At 38.2% G+C, this 12,824-nt stretch overlaps 1 long non-coding RNA gene across 1 annotated transcript in view; it reads left to right on the plus strand.

Annotated features, from left to right (window-relative positions):
* Positions 1-221: 221 nt before the first annotated feature.
* The window catches only part of LOC132152011 (uncharacterized), a 461,940-nt gene continuing 449,337 nt past the window's right edge, over positions 222-12,824 (plus strand). The window contains exons 1-2 of the long non-coding RNA XR_009436463.1: positions 222-341; positions 404-1,088. This is a non-coding gene — a long non-coding RNA (uncharacterized LOC132152011). The remainder of the gene's footprint in view (positions 342-403; positions 1,089-12,824) is intronic.

A 12,824-nucleotide genomic window follows, 5' to 3' on the forward strand; every position in this document is an offset into this window, starting at 1 on the left:
TAACGTGTGAATATATCCTCTATTGTATTCTACAACAAAAACAATCAGAGCGCCTCGCTATCACTAGTTTTATTTTGATCTCGCTATTAGCTTTTAGCCCGTTAGCATCAGCGGCGTGGTTGCAGCTAACTGCGCTAACATTGCTAATACTCTATTCACACACATTACCACTGCTGTACTCACTGTTACTTGCTTTAATGGCGGATGAATGTCTCCACTCTGTGCAGCTCGAGCTCGAGGCCGTGGGAAAGCAGATTCGCGACCTGGAGGTGAGGCAGGCCCAGCTGAGAGAGCGGAGAGCCGTGCTGGAATCATCCCGGGCTGACGCTCACAAGTCCGGGGTAAGTATACAGCGATCTGCTAACAGTCCCACCACGTCTACTCCGTGTGTTTCTCTGCACAGGCCCGGTGCACCCAGGACGCGATCTTCCCAGATGTCCTTCACTGCGACGCCGGGACACCACGGACCCTGGGTGCATCCACAGCGGAGGACGCGAGCCGGGTCCCGGGCGACGACTTCTCCCCCTCCTGCCTTCGACATCTCCATCCGGAACCGCTTCGCTCCCCTCCGCGAGACAGGACGCGACGCTGTGATCATCGGAGACTCCATCGTCTGACACGTAAGTGCTACGTTAGCCGAAGGTAAAGTGCACACTCATTGTTTGCCTGGTGCTCGTGTTCTCGATGTTTCTGCGCAGATACCCGCGATCCTGAAGGTCGACGAGAGCCCCAGAGCGGTCGTGCTTCACGCCGGGGTTAACGACACCACGCTGCGGCAGACGGAGACGCTGAAGAGGGACTTCAGCAGCCTGATCGAGATGGTTCGCAGCACGACGCCCGCGGCGACGATCCTCGTGTCAGGACCACTGCCCACGTATCGACGAGGACACGAAAGGTTCAGTAGACTTTTTGCTTTAAATGAATGGTTGTTGTCATGGTGTAAAGAACAGAAACTGCTATTTGTTAATAACTGGAATCTTTTCTGGGAGCGTCCTAGGCTGTTTCGCGCTGATGGATTACACCCCAGCAGAATCGGAGCGGAGCTGCTCTCTGACAACATCTCCAGGACACTTCGCTCCATGTGACTAGTAAGACAATTCTCTAACAACTACATCCCGAATTCCGGAAAAGTTGGGACGTTTTTTAAATTTTAATAAAATGAAAACTAAAAGACTTTCAAATCACATGAGCCAATATTTTATTCACAATAGAACATAGATAACATAGCAAATGTTTAAACTGAGAAAGTTTACAATTTTATGCACAAAATGAGCTCATTTCAATTTTGATATCTGCTACAGGTCTCAAAATAGTTGGGACGGGGCATGTTTACCATGGTGTAGCATCTCCTTTTCTTTTCAAAACAGTTTGAAGACGTCTGGGCATTGAGGCTATGAGTTGCTGGAGTTTTGCTGTTGGAATTTGGTCCCATTCTTGCCTTATATAGATTTCCAGCTGCTGAAGAGTTCGTGGTCGTCTTTGACGTATTTTTCGTTTAATGATGCGCCAAATGTTCTCTATAGGTGAAAGATCTGGACTGCAGGCAGGCCAGGTTAGCACCCGGACTCTTCTACGACGAAGCCATGCTGTTGTTATAGCTGCAGTATGTGGTTTTGCATTGTCCTGCTGAAATAAACAAGGCCTTCCCTGAAATAGACGTTGTTTGGAGGGAAGCATATGTTGCTCTAAAACCTTTATATACCTTTCAGCATTCACAGAGCCTTCCAAAACATGCAAGCTGCCCATACCGTATGCACTTATGCACCCCCATACCATCAGAGATGCTGGCTTTTGAACTGAACGCTGATAACATGCTGGAAGGTCTCCCTCCTCTTTAGCCCGGAGGACACGGCGTCCGTGATTTCCAACAAGAATGTCAAATTTGGGCTCGTCTGACCATAAAACACTATTCCACTTTGAAATAGTCCATTTTAAATGAGCCTTGGCCCACAGGACACGACGGCGCTTCTGGACCATGTTCACATATGGCTTCCTTTTTGCATGATAGAGCTTTAGTTGGCATCTGCTGATGGCACGGCGGATTGTGTTTACCAACAGTGGTTTCTTAAAGTATTCCTGGGCCCATTTAGTAATGTCATTGACACAATCATGCCGATGAGTGATGCAGTGTCGTCTGAGAGCCCGAGGACCACGGGCATCCAATAAAGGTCTCCGGCCTTGTCCCTTACGCACAGAGATTTCTCCAGTTTCTCTGAATCTTTTGATGATGTTATGCACTGTAGATGATGAGATTTGCAAAGCCTTTGCAATTTGACGTTGAGGAACATTGTTTTTAAAGTTTTCCACAATTTTTTTACGCAGTCTTTCACAGATTGGAGAGCCTCTGCCCATCTTTACTTCTGAGAGACTCTGCTTCTCTAAGACAAAGCTTTTATAGCTAATCATGTTACAGACCTGATATCAATTAACTTAATTAATCACTAGATGTTCTCCCAGCTGAATCTTTTCAAAACTGCTTGCTTTTTTAGCCATTTGTTGCCCCCGTGCCAACTTTTTTGAGACCTGTAGCAGGCATTAAATTTTAAATGAGCTAATTAAGTGGATAAAAGTGTAAAATTTCTCAGTTTAAACATTTGCTACGTTATCTATGTTCTATTGTGAATAAAATATTGGCTCATGTGATTTAAAATTCCTTTAGTTTTCATTTTATTAAAATTTAAAAAACGTCCCAACTTTTCTGGAATTCGGGTTGTATTATGATGAGTTTTGTTCCACCCGCTTAAATGATAAAAGTACTTGTGCTGTAAAAACTATTAAGACTGTGTCTGTTCCCCGAATAGTGAGGTCAAAATATAATGTAGGATCTAGAAAAAATCTTATCGTAATTAAACCAGAAAAATGTAAAGTAAATGAACAAAAACAATTTTTAAAGTTTGGGCTCATAAATATTAGATCACTCACACCCAAAGCAGTTATTGTAAATGAAATGATCACAGAAAATAGTTTTGATGTACTCTGCTTGACTGAAACCTGGCTAAAACCAAATGATTATTTTGGTCTAAATGAGTCTACTCCACCAAACTACTGTTATAAGCATGAGCCCCTCAGACTGGTCGTGGAGGAGGTGTTGCAACAATATATAGTGATATTCTCAATGTTACCCAGAAAACAGGATACAGGTTTAACTCTTTTGAAATACTTCTGCTAAATGTTACACTGTCAGACATGCAAAAGAAATCTAATGTATCTCTTGCTCTGGCTACTGTGTATAGACCACCAGGGCCGTATACCGAATTCCTAAAAGAATTTGCAGATTTCCTCTCAGACCTTCTAGTTACAGTTGATAAGGCGCTAATCATGGGAGATTTTAATATTTACGTTGATAATGCAAATGATACATTAGGACTTGCGTTTACTGACCTAATAAACTCCTTTGGAGTCAAGCAAAATGTCACCGGGCCCACTCATCGTTTTAATCATACACTAGATCTAATTATATCGCATGGAATCGATCTTACTGCTATAGATATTGTACCCCAATGTGATGATATTACAGACCATTTCCTTGTATCGTGCATGCTGCGTATAACTGATATTAACTATATGTCTCAGCGTTACCGTCTGGGCAGAACTATTGTTCCAGCCACCAAAGACAGATTCGCAAATAACCTGCCTGATCTATCTCAACTGCTATTTGTACCCAAAAATACACATGAATTAGACGAAATTACTGACAACATGGGCACTATTTTCTCTAATACATTAGAAGCTGTTGCCCCCATCAAATTGAAAAAGGTTAGAGAAAAACGTACTGTGCCATGGTATAACAGTAATACTCACTCTCTCAAGAAAGTAACTCGTAGTCTTGAACGCAAATGGAGAAAAACTAACTTGGAAGTTTTTAAAATTGCATGGAAAAACAGTATGTCCAAGTATAGACAGGCTCTAAAAACTGCTAGGGCAGAGCATATCCACAAACTCATTGAAAATAACCAAAACAATCCAAGGTTTTTATTTAGCACAGTGGCTAAATTAACAAATTACCAGACGCCACCTGATTCAAATATTCCACCAACGTTAAATAGTAATGACTTTATGAATTTCTTCACTGATAAAATAGATAACATTAGAAATACAATAGCGAATGTAGATTCTACAGCGTCTAACACTTCAGTTTCATCCATCGCACCCAAAGATAAACTGCAGTGCTTTACAAATATAGGACAGGAAGAGCTAAATAAACTTATCACTGTATCTAAACCAACAACATGTTTATTAGATCCTGTACCCACTAAATTACTAAAAGAGCTGTTACCTGTAGCCGAAGAACTGCTTCTCAATATCATTAACTCGTCGTTATCTTTAGGTCACGTCCCAAAACCATTCAAGCTGGCGGTTATCAAGCCTCTTATTAAGAAACCAAAACTAGATCCTAGTGTACTGGCAAATTATAGGCCTATTTCAAATCTTCCATTTATGTCTAAAATTTTTGAAAAAGTTGTGTCTGCTCAATTGAGCACCTTCCTGCATAAAAATGATCTGTATGAAGAATTTCAGTCAGGTTTTAGGCCCCACCATAGCACAGAAACTGCACTTGTTAAAATTACAAATGACCTGCTTCTTGCGTCAGATCAAGGCTGCATCTCATTTCTAGTCTTACTTGATCTTAGTGCTGCGTTCGACACCATAGATCATGACATACTCATAGATCGATTACAAAACTATACAGGTATTCAAGGGCAGGCTCTAAGATGGTTTAGATCCTACCTGTCCGATCGCTACCATTTTGTTTACTTAAATGGGGTGTCATCTCATTTATCATCAGTAAAATATGGAGTGCCACAAGGATCCGTCCTAGGTCCCCTACTATTTTCAATATACATGTTGCCCCTTGGTAATATTATTAGAAAATACGGAATTAGCTTCCACTGTTATGCTGATGATACTCAGCTATATATCTCAACGAGACCAGATGAAACTTCCCAATTATCTAAGCTAACAGAGTGTGTTAAAAATGTAAAAGATTGGATGACAAATAATTTTCTCCAATTAAATTCGGTTAAGACAGAGATATTAATTATTGGACCAAAAAACACCACACAGAATCTTGTAGATTACAATCTGCAACTAGACGGATGTACTGTTACTGTATGCACCTCTACAGTCAGAAATCTGGGTGTTATATTGGACAGCAATTTGTCTTTTGAAAATCATATTTCCAATGTTACAAAAACCGCATTCTTCCATCTTAGAAACATTGCCAAGCTACGAAACATGTTATCTGTTTCTGATGCAGAAAAGCTAGTTCATGCTTTCATGACCTCTAGACTGGACTATTGTAATGGACTTCTAGGTGGTTGTCCTGCTTCGTCAATAAACAAGCTACAGGTAGTCCAAAATGCAGCAGCTAGAGTCCTTACCAGGTCAAGAAAATATGATCATATTACCAGTGTTGGGGAGTAACTAGTTACATGTAACGGCGTTACGTAATTTAATTACAAAATTAATGTAACTGTAATTAGTTACAGTTACTAAGAAAAAATTAGTAATTAAATTACAGTTACTTATGAAATTTTTAATGATTACAAAAGGGATTACATTTGAATATTTACACACATCCACATACAGATTTAACTGATTTCTTTCCCAAATTGCACTGACTATTCTGAGACATACCGCCCTAATAATTTCCGGGATGCGGAAATACAGTCTGGTTCGTAGAATCCAGTCATAAAAACGGAATGCCTAACGCGGACGGAATATGCCACATTTTGGATGACTAAATCAAAAGTAGGTCAGTTCACTTGAATCAAAACATGACATGGACTAGTGTCTGTCAATATTAAGCTCCAAAAATGCAATATATGACTCCTGCACGTTCCGCGTGTCTGTGGAAATCAGGCGCGGACTGGACACCGGGAGAACCGGGACAATTCCCGGTGGCCTGGCAGCCGATTTGGTCCTCTATTTTAATATTATTATTGTATAATTGCCTCCCGAATGTACTAAAGCGATCATTTGCGAATCCGCCATTTAATAATTAAATCTCTAAAAAGTCATGAAGTGTTATTCATGACTCGCGCGCTCTCCATGCCTCCGCCAAACGGTTTGGATCAGACTCAGAGTAATCAATGCGAGAGAGAGAGAGAGAGAGAGAGAGAGAGAGAATAGAGTGGAGTGTGGAAGCGCACAGCTGGAGCAGAGAAGCAGAACTAGTGTTCAGGGTTTCAGGTCAGTTTCATCTGTAAAGATGCTTTTTTGTCTTTGTTTTTTTATTTATTTGATCAAGCAGCAGCACGTTGCTCATTAGTCATCACTCAAAATACTATTTAAAGGACATCATTATTATAAACGTTATTATTAACGTTTTATTATTTTACTATAAATCCAGAGAAAATGTTTACTATTGTTTAACTGTGGTAACCAAAAATGTAAAATTATTTTACAAATTTATTTATTCAAAAATAAATACAAATCCATTTGCAAAATAAAAAACAAAACAAGGTTATTTTATTTTTATATAGGCTAATAAAAGCATAGTCAATTTTTGTAAGGGAAAAACATGACTCGTGTACAGTATTAGGATTTTTCTATAAACATATTGTAGTATTGTAGAGTATTGTATTGTATGTTTCAGGAGTTTATTATACAGAATATGACACATGCTTAATAGATAACTGTATTTGAATTGATATATATGCTTTTATTTATTATTATTTAATTTTCACAAATTCAGAAAAGTAATCAAAAAGTACTCAAAAGTAATTAGTTACATTACTTTAATAAAGTAATTGAAAAAGTTACACTACTATTACATTTTAAACAGGGTAACTTGTAATATGTAACCTATTACATTTCCAAAGTAACCTTCCCAACACTGCATATTACCCCAATTTTACAGTCTCTGCACTGGCTACCTATTAAGTTCCGTATCAGTTACAAATTATCATTACTTACCTATAAGGCCCTAAATGGTTTAGCTCCTGTGTACCTAACTAGCCTTCTACCACGCTACAACCCATCACGCACCCTAAGGTCACAAAACGCTGGACTTTTGGTAGTTCCTAGGATAGCAAAGTCCACTAAAGGAGGTAGAGCTTTTTCACATTTGGCTCCCAAACTCTGGAATAGCCTTCCTGATAATGTTCGGGGTTCAGACACACTCTCTCTGTTTAAATCTAGATTAAAAACGCATCTCTTTCGCCAAGCATTCGAATAATGTATCTCTTAAATTGTGAGTGTAGTTGCATCTGCATTTTTATTCTTTAGCTTGGGTTAAACTAATTTTACTTTGTTGGATCAGCAGCTATGCTAATGATGTCTCTATTTTGTTTCTATGTTTTGCCACGGGATTTACATCCCGGTGGTAACTAGGATTTACACAAGCTCCAGTCTGGATCCAGAACACCTGAGAAGAGATGATGCTGACCCTCAGAGGACCCCAGATGATGCTAACCTTGAATCAACAAACAGAACTAACAATTATTGCTACATGTGTGACTGCATCCTATAATTACTATTAATTAATAATATTGATAGTTCATCATCTAGCTGACTACGTCTTGTATTATTATTATTATTATTTTTATTTTTCTAAAATCCTGTCAAACGTGCACAAACTACTAGCTACTACTAAATATTGTAGAAACATAATTTTCTGTAAAGTTGCTTTGTAACGATTTGTATTGTAAAAAGCGCTATACAAATAAACTTGAATTGAATTGAATTGCGGGAAAGTTGTATAATTTGGCTCACTGATTGAGGACAGTCCAAACATTAACTATAGCAAATTTGAAGTCTCTATCTCCATTTCTCTAGCGCCACCACTCCAAAGTTTCAATATTTTTATGCTAATAACTTTTGACTCGTCCTAGATGGTTAGTCCGATTTTCACAAAAATTGGCTCAGATCATCTTCAGACCATGCTGGCAAAAAGTTATGGAATTCAAGTTGATTCGTCCAACCGTTCTCGAATGACACTTTAACAAATTCGACGAAAAGCATGCAAAAATGTGTGTGAGGCTACATCTCGGCAACGGTGAGGCATATTGACACCAAACTTGGTGTATGTTATAATAACCATGACCTGAGACTACCTGCAGCGTTTCGACACAGCGCCACCTAGTGGTCAGGAGATATGAAAAATGCATATTTTGGCTTATAACTTCTGAATGCTCAACAAAACTGGTCTCTTTAGATTCAGTGAGTCATGTCGAGTCGAATGATATACAATTTTCCCATGTCAGCCATTTTAGGCGTAGGCCATTTTGAATTGTTTTAAAATGCTGTATTTTTTGAATGCAGCATCGTATCATTACAAAAATAATTACAAAAATCTTCGACTCCATGCCCTGAAGGTAATCAAAAAGTTTGGTTGCAGCGCCACCTTGTGGTCAAGAGTTAAACTGAAATATCACAAAAATGCTAATAACATTTGAATAAATTAGACTACTGAAATTAAAATGGTCTCGCTATATTCTTTGGGTCATGCCGAGAGCATCGATACCAATTATGCGAAAATTGGCCATACTTCCTGTCCGCCATTTTGATTAATGTTGAAAACCTACTTTTTCAAACTCCTCCTAGACCGTTAGTCCGATTTTCACCAAAATTGACGTGGATCATCTTCAGACCATGTTGGCAAAAAGTTATGGATTTCGTGTCGATATACGAAACGGTTCTCATTTAGCGCATCAACGAATTTGCTGGAAGGATGTCAAAATGCATTTGAGGCTGTATCTCTGCAACGCTTAGACATATTTGCACCACACTTTGTATGTGTCATTGACACCTCACACTGACCATGCCACATAAATTTGGTAACAGCGCCACCTATTGGTCAAGATTAATAAACCATTCATTAACCATGAATAATTACACTTATAAAAATGCTAATACCTTTTTAATGCATTAGCATATTGCAATGAAACTGGTCTCAAAATATTCCCTGGCTTATGCCGACAACATAGATACCAAATATGCCAGAGCCCGCGAACTTCCTCTCCGCCATTTTGATTTATGTTGAAAACCTACTTTTTCAAATTCCTCATCAACCGTTAGTCCAATTTTCACCAAAATTGAATCAGATGATCTTTAGACTGTGCTGACAAAATGTTATGGATTTTGTTTCGAAACACAAAACCGTTTTCGCATACCACCGCAACGAAATTGAGGCATCATGCCAAAATGACACTTCAGGCTGTATCTCTGCAATGCTTTAGCATATTGACACTAAACTTTTTGTGTGTTCTTGTCATCTCACACAGAACAAACCAAGATGATTTGATCACAGCACCACCTGTTGGTCAAAAGGGATAGGCCTTTTAATCTCATTACTACTGGTTGTATCTATGATTTTTCAGCCATTTCAATTACAATAATCCTAAAATTGCTGTTATCGCTCATTAATGCTCCGTAATTGCTGCTTGCAGCTATATTTATTATTATTATTATTATTTATCATTTACTTAATTTTTTTGCAAGGTTTATTTAGCTGTTATTTGGGTTTAGTCAGTGGCTGTTTTGTTTATTGTTTTGGCCTTGCCCAACCCTGAAGAGTTGCTTCACTTTGCCTCTATGAAACTGGATAAAAAATAAACAAACAAAGAAACTGTTGAAACTGAACTTTTTCAGAACATTTTATTTATGTTACTTCCCTGACCCTGGACCAGTGTCGTAACATAATTGGGACAGTGACCCTCTCTCCCAGCAATCTACCAGCACGTCACACAGCACCTTGCTGACTAGATGGTAGCATAACTCAAGTCATCAAGATCTAACACATTCCATTCTCTCTTCTCCACCCTTTGTCTTTCCTTTCATGTGCTTTATACTATGCTATAGAGGTGACAGGCCACTACCACCACCTTTCAAGTGAAAGCTGGATCAAAGGTAGGCGGAATCTTTTACGGTGTCCCAAAGCCTCTTGTAATACTTTTACTATGAGATTAGAGTTTAATAATGTGATGAGATTTGTGAGCAAGTCAAACAGAGATATGGGTACACCAGTCATTTATCTATTTTAAATGTGTGTACCATTGAGAGAGAAAAAAAAGTTCTTATAAACTTTTGCAGACCAATGGAACAATCCACTTCACACTTATAAGAATCAAAAATAAATGGACATAAATCCATCATTAACAAATCATCTACTTTAAGAAAATATTTTTTTTATGATTTATTTATTACTTCCTAAATTTAATTTGATCAGAATACATGATTAATTTTCAGTGGCAATTAACTGAGAAAGACGCCTTTGCATGCATAATGGTGTACTTACAGCATCTACCAGTAGGGACTAACTGTTGACACTAACCAGCCAAAGGCATAGTACAGACAAGTATAAATGTGACTACACTCTGTGACACAAATGTGACACTCTTCCCCACTGCTGTGAAACATACCAGACTCTTTGTAACCAACCAACACTAATGTTTTTGTGTATGAAGAAAATGTATTAATGGTGAGTGATTTATTGGTTAAAGATAGCATGGGCTAGCACATGATATGTTTACCGATAATAATTATGTTAAATACCCTTTTGAATAATAATGCAATGAAACATAGGTCTTTAGTTGTGTTGAAACAAAGAGAGTTACGCATATTACTTCAGAAAATTATCAGTAAGAGTGTTCTATTGAATTACACAATTTATTTTTAATAATAATCATAAAACTAAAGGCTACTATATGAAATTTCATACATTATGCAGACTGCAAAACTGATCTCTTCCTGACAAATTTATAATAATGCTGAGCCATTTGCCAACTGTTGTAGGTTGTAGGCTTACCCTACCTGCTGGCACAGTGTGGAAAGCTTAACCATGTTCTACATGTATTCCATTATTGTTATGATGGATATTCTGACTATTATTTTGACTTTTTAAAAGTAGAAGAAATCCATGTGTATCACACCCATTAGTACAATGGTTTAAATCTAAACTAGACACATGTGACTAACAGAATTAAAGGGGTGGTTCGGGATTTTTGACATCGGACCTCATTTTTAAGTCAGCCTGGTTGTTATTCATCAGTGGAGACATTTAAAAAAAAAAATTATCCAGTCTTTATATTTGGATAGATAGCCGATGCTAGGCTAGCGCGAGTCAATGGGTATATGTTAGCCAGCCATTAAAAATCGTTTTACCCGCTCCACAGTGCACCAAATGCAAATCAATTATAACACTAGACTATCGATGCAAATGTCCGTTGATAGAATAATGTTAGAAATCAAACTTACCTTTCATCACATTGCATTAGTTATAATTTGTTCCCTGTAATCATAAGCCTTGTCGACAGCAGCAGCGGAGTGATATTGATTACCTAGGCAACCGAGTGAGCCGGTCCACACATGACGCAAGTGTATTTACCTGCCGCTGGCACACTGAACATTACTAACCGGAGCAAAGTAAAATTCCGCAGCGGCTGAGAAACTAGTTCCTTTAGGATCATTGAGATGAAAGGTAAGTTTGATTTCTAACATTATTCTCTCAACGGACATTTGCATCGATAGTCTAGTTTTATAATTGATTTGCGTTTGGTGCACTGTGGAGTGGGTAAAACGGTTTTTAATGGCTGGCTAACATATACTCATTGACTCGCGCTAGCCTAGCATCAGCCAACTATCCAAATATAAGGACTGGATATTTTTTTTTAAAAAATGTCTCCACTGATGAATAACAACCAGGCTGACCTAAAAATGAGGTCCGATGTCAAAAATCCCGAACCACCCCTTTAAGGTGTCAAAGTGTTTGCCAAAAGAAAAAGACTATTAATATTTAGAATGGTGACAGTTAATATTAGCTTAGAGAAAGCATTACATTTTATCTATATTTCATATCAAACATAATGTCTTATCTTTAACATTTATTCATTCTGGTGGTGTATGTGAAGTGGCTGAGCTGTTCCTTTCTATTTCAGAATAGTCCTGCCAAGATACTGGCAAAACTACTGACAAAACCGTATTCTTGGCAGAGATTTTCACGAAAATTGGCTCAGATCATCTTCAGACCATGCTGGCAAAAAGTTATGGAATTGAAGTTGATTCGTCCAACTGTTCTCGAATGACACTTTAACAAATTTTACGAAAAGCACGCAAAAATGTGTGTGAGGCTATATCTCGGCAACGGTGAGGCATATTGACACCAAACTTGGTGTGTGTTATAATAACCATGACCTGAGACTACCTGCAGCGTTTCGACACAGCGCAACCTAGTGGTCAGGAGATATGAAAAATGCATATTTTGGCTTATAACTTCTGAATGCTTTGGCCAAAATTCACTCAACTGGTCTCTTTAGATTCAGTGAGTCATGTCGAGTCGAATGATATACAATTTTTCCATGTCAGCCGTTTTAGGCGTCGGCCATTTTGAATTCTTTTAAAATGCTGTATTTTGTGAACGCAGCATCGTATCATTACGAAAATAATTACAAAAATCTTCGACTCCATGCCCTGAAGGTACTCAGAAAGTTTGGTTGCAGCGCCACCTTGTGGTCAAGAGTTAAAATGATATATCACAAAAATGCTAATAACATTTGAATAAATTAGACTATTGAAATTAAAATGGTCTCGCTATATTTTTTGGGTCATGCCGAGAGCATCGATGCCAATTATGCGAAAATTTGCCATACTTCCTTTCCGCCATTTTGATTAATGTTGAAAACCTACTTTTTCGAACTCCTCCTAGACCGTTAGTTATTAATTTATAAATGGTGAGTGATTTATTGGTTAAAGATAGCATGGGCTAGCACATAATGTCTTATCTTTAACATTTATTCATTCTGGTGGTGTATGTGAAGTGGAGAGTGGCTGAGCTGTTCCTTTCTATTTCAGAATAGTCCTGCCAAGATACTGGCAAAACTACT

Source organism: Carassius carassius, chromosome 10 (genome assembly GCF_963082965.1).
Source record: "Carassius carassius chromosome 10, fCarCar2.1, whole genome shotgun sequence".
NCBI classification, from domain to species: Eukaryota; Metazoa; Chordata; class Actinopteri; order Cypriniformes; family Cyprinidae; genus Carassius; species Carassius carassius.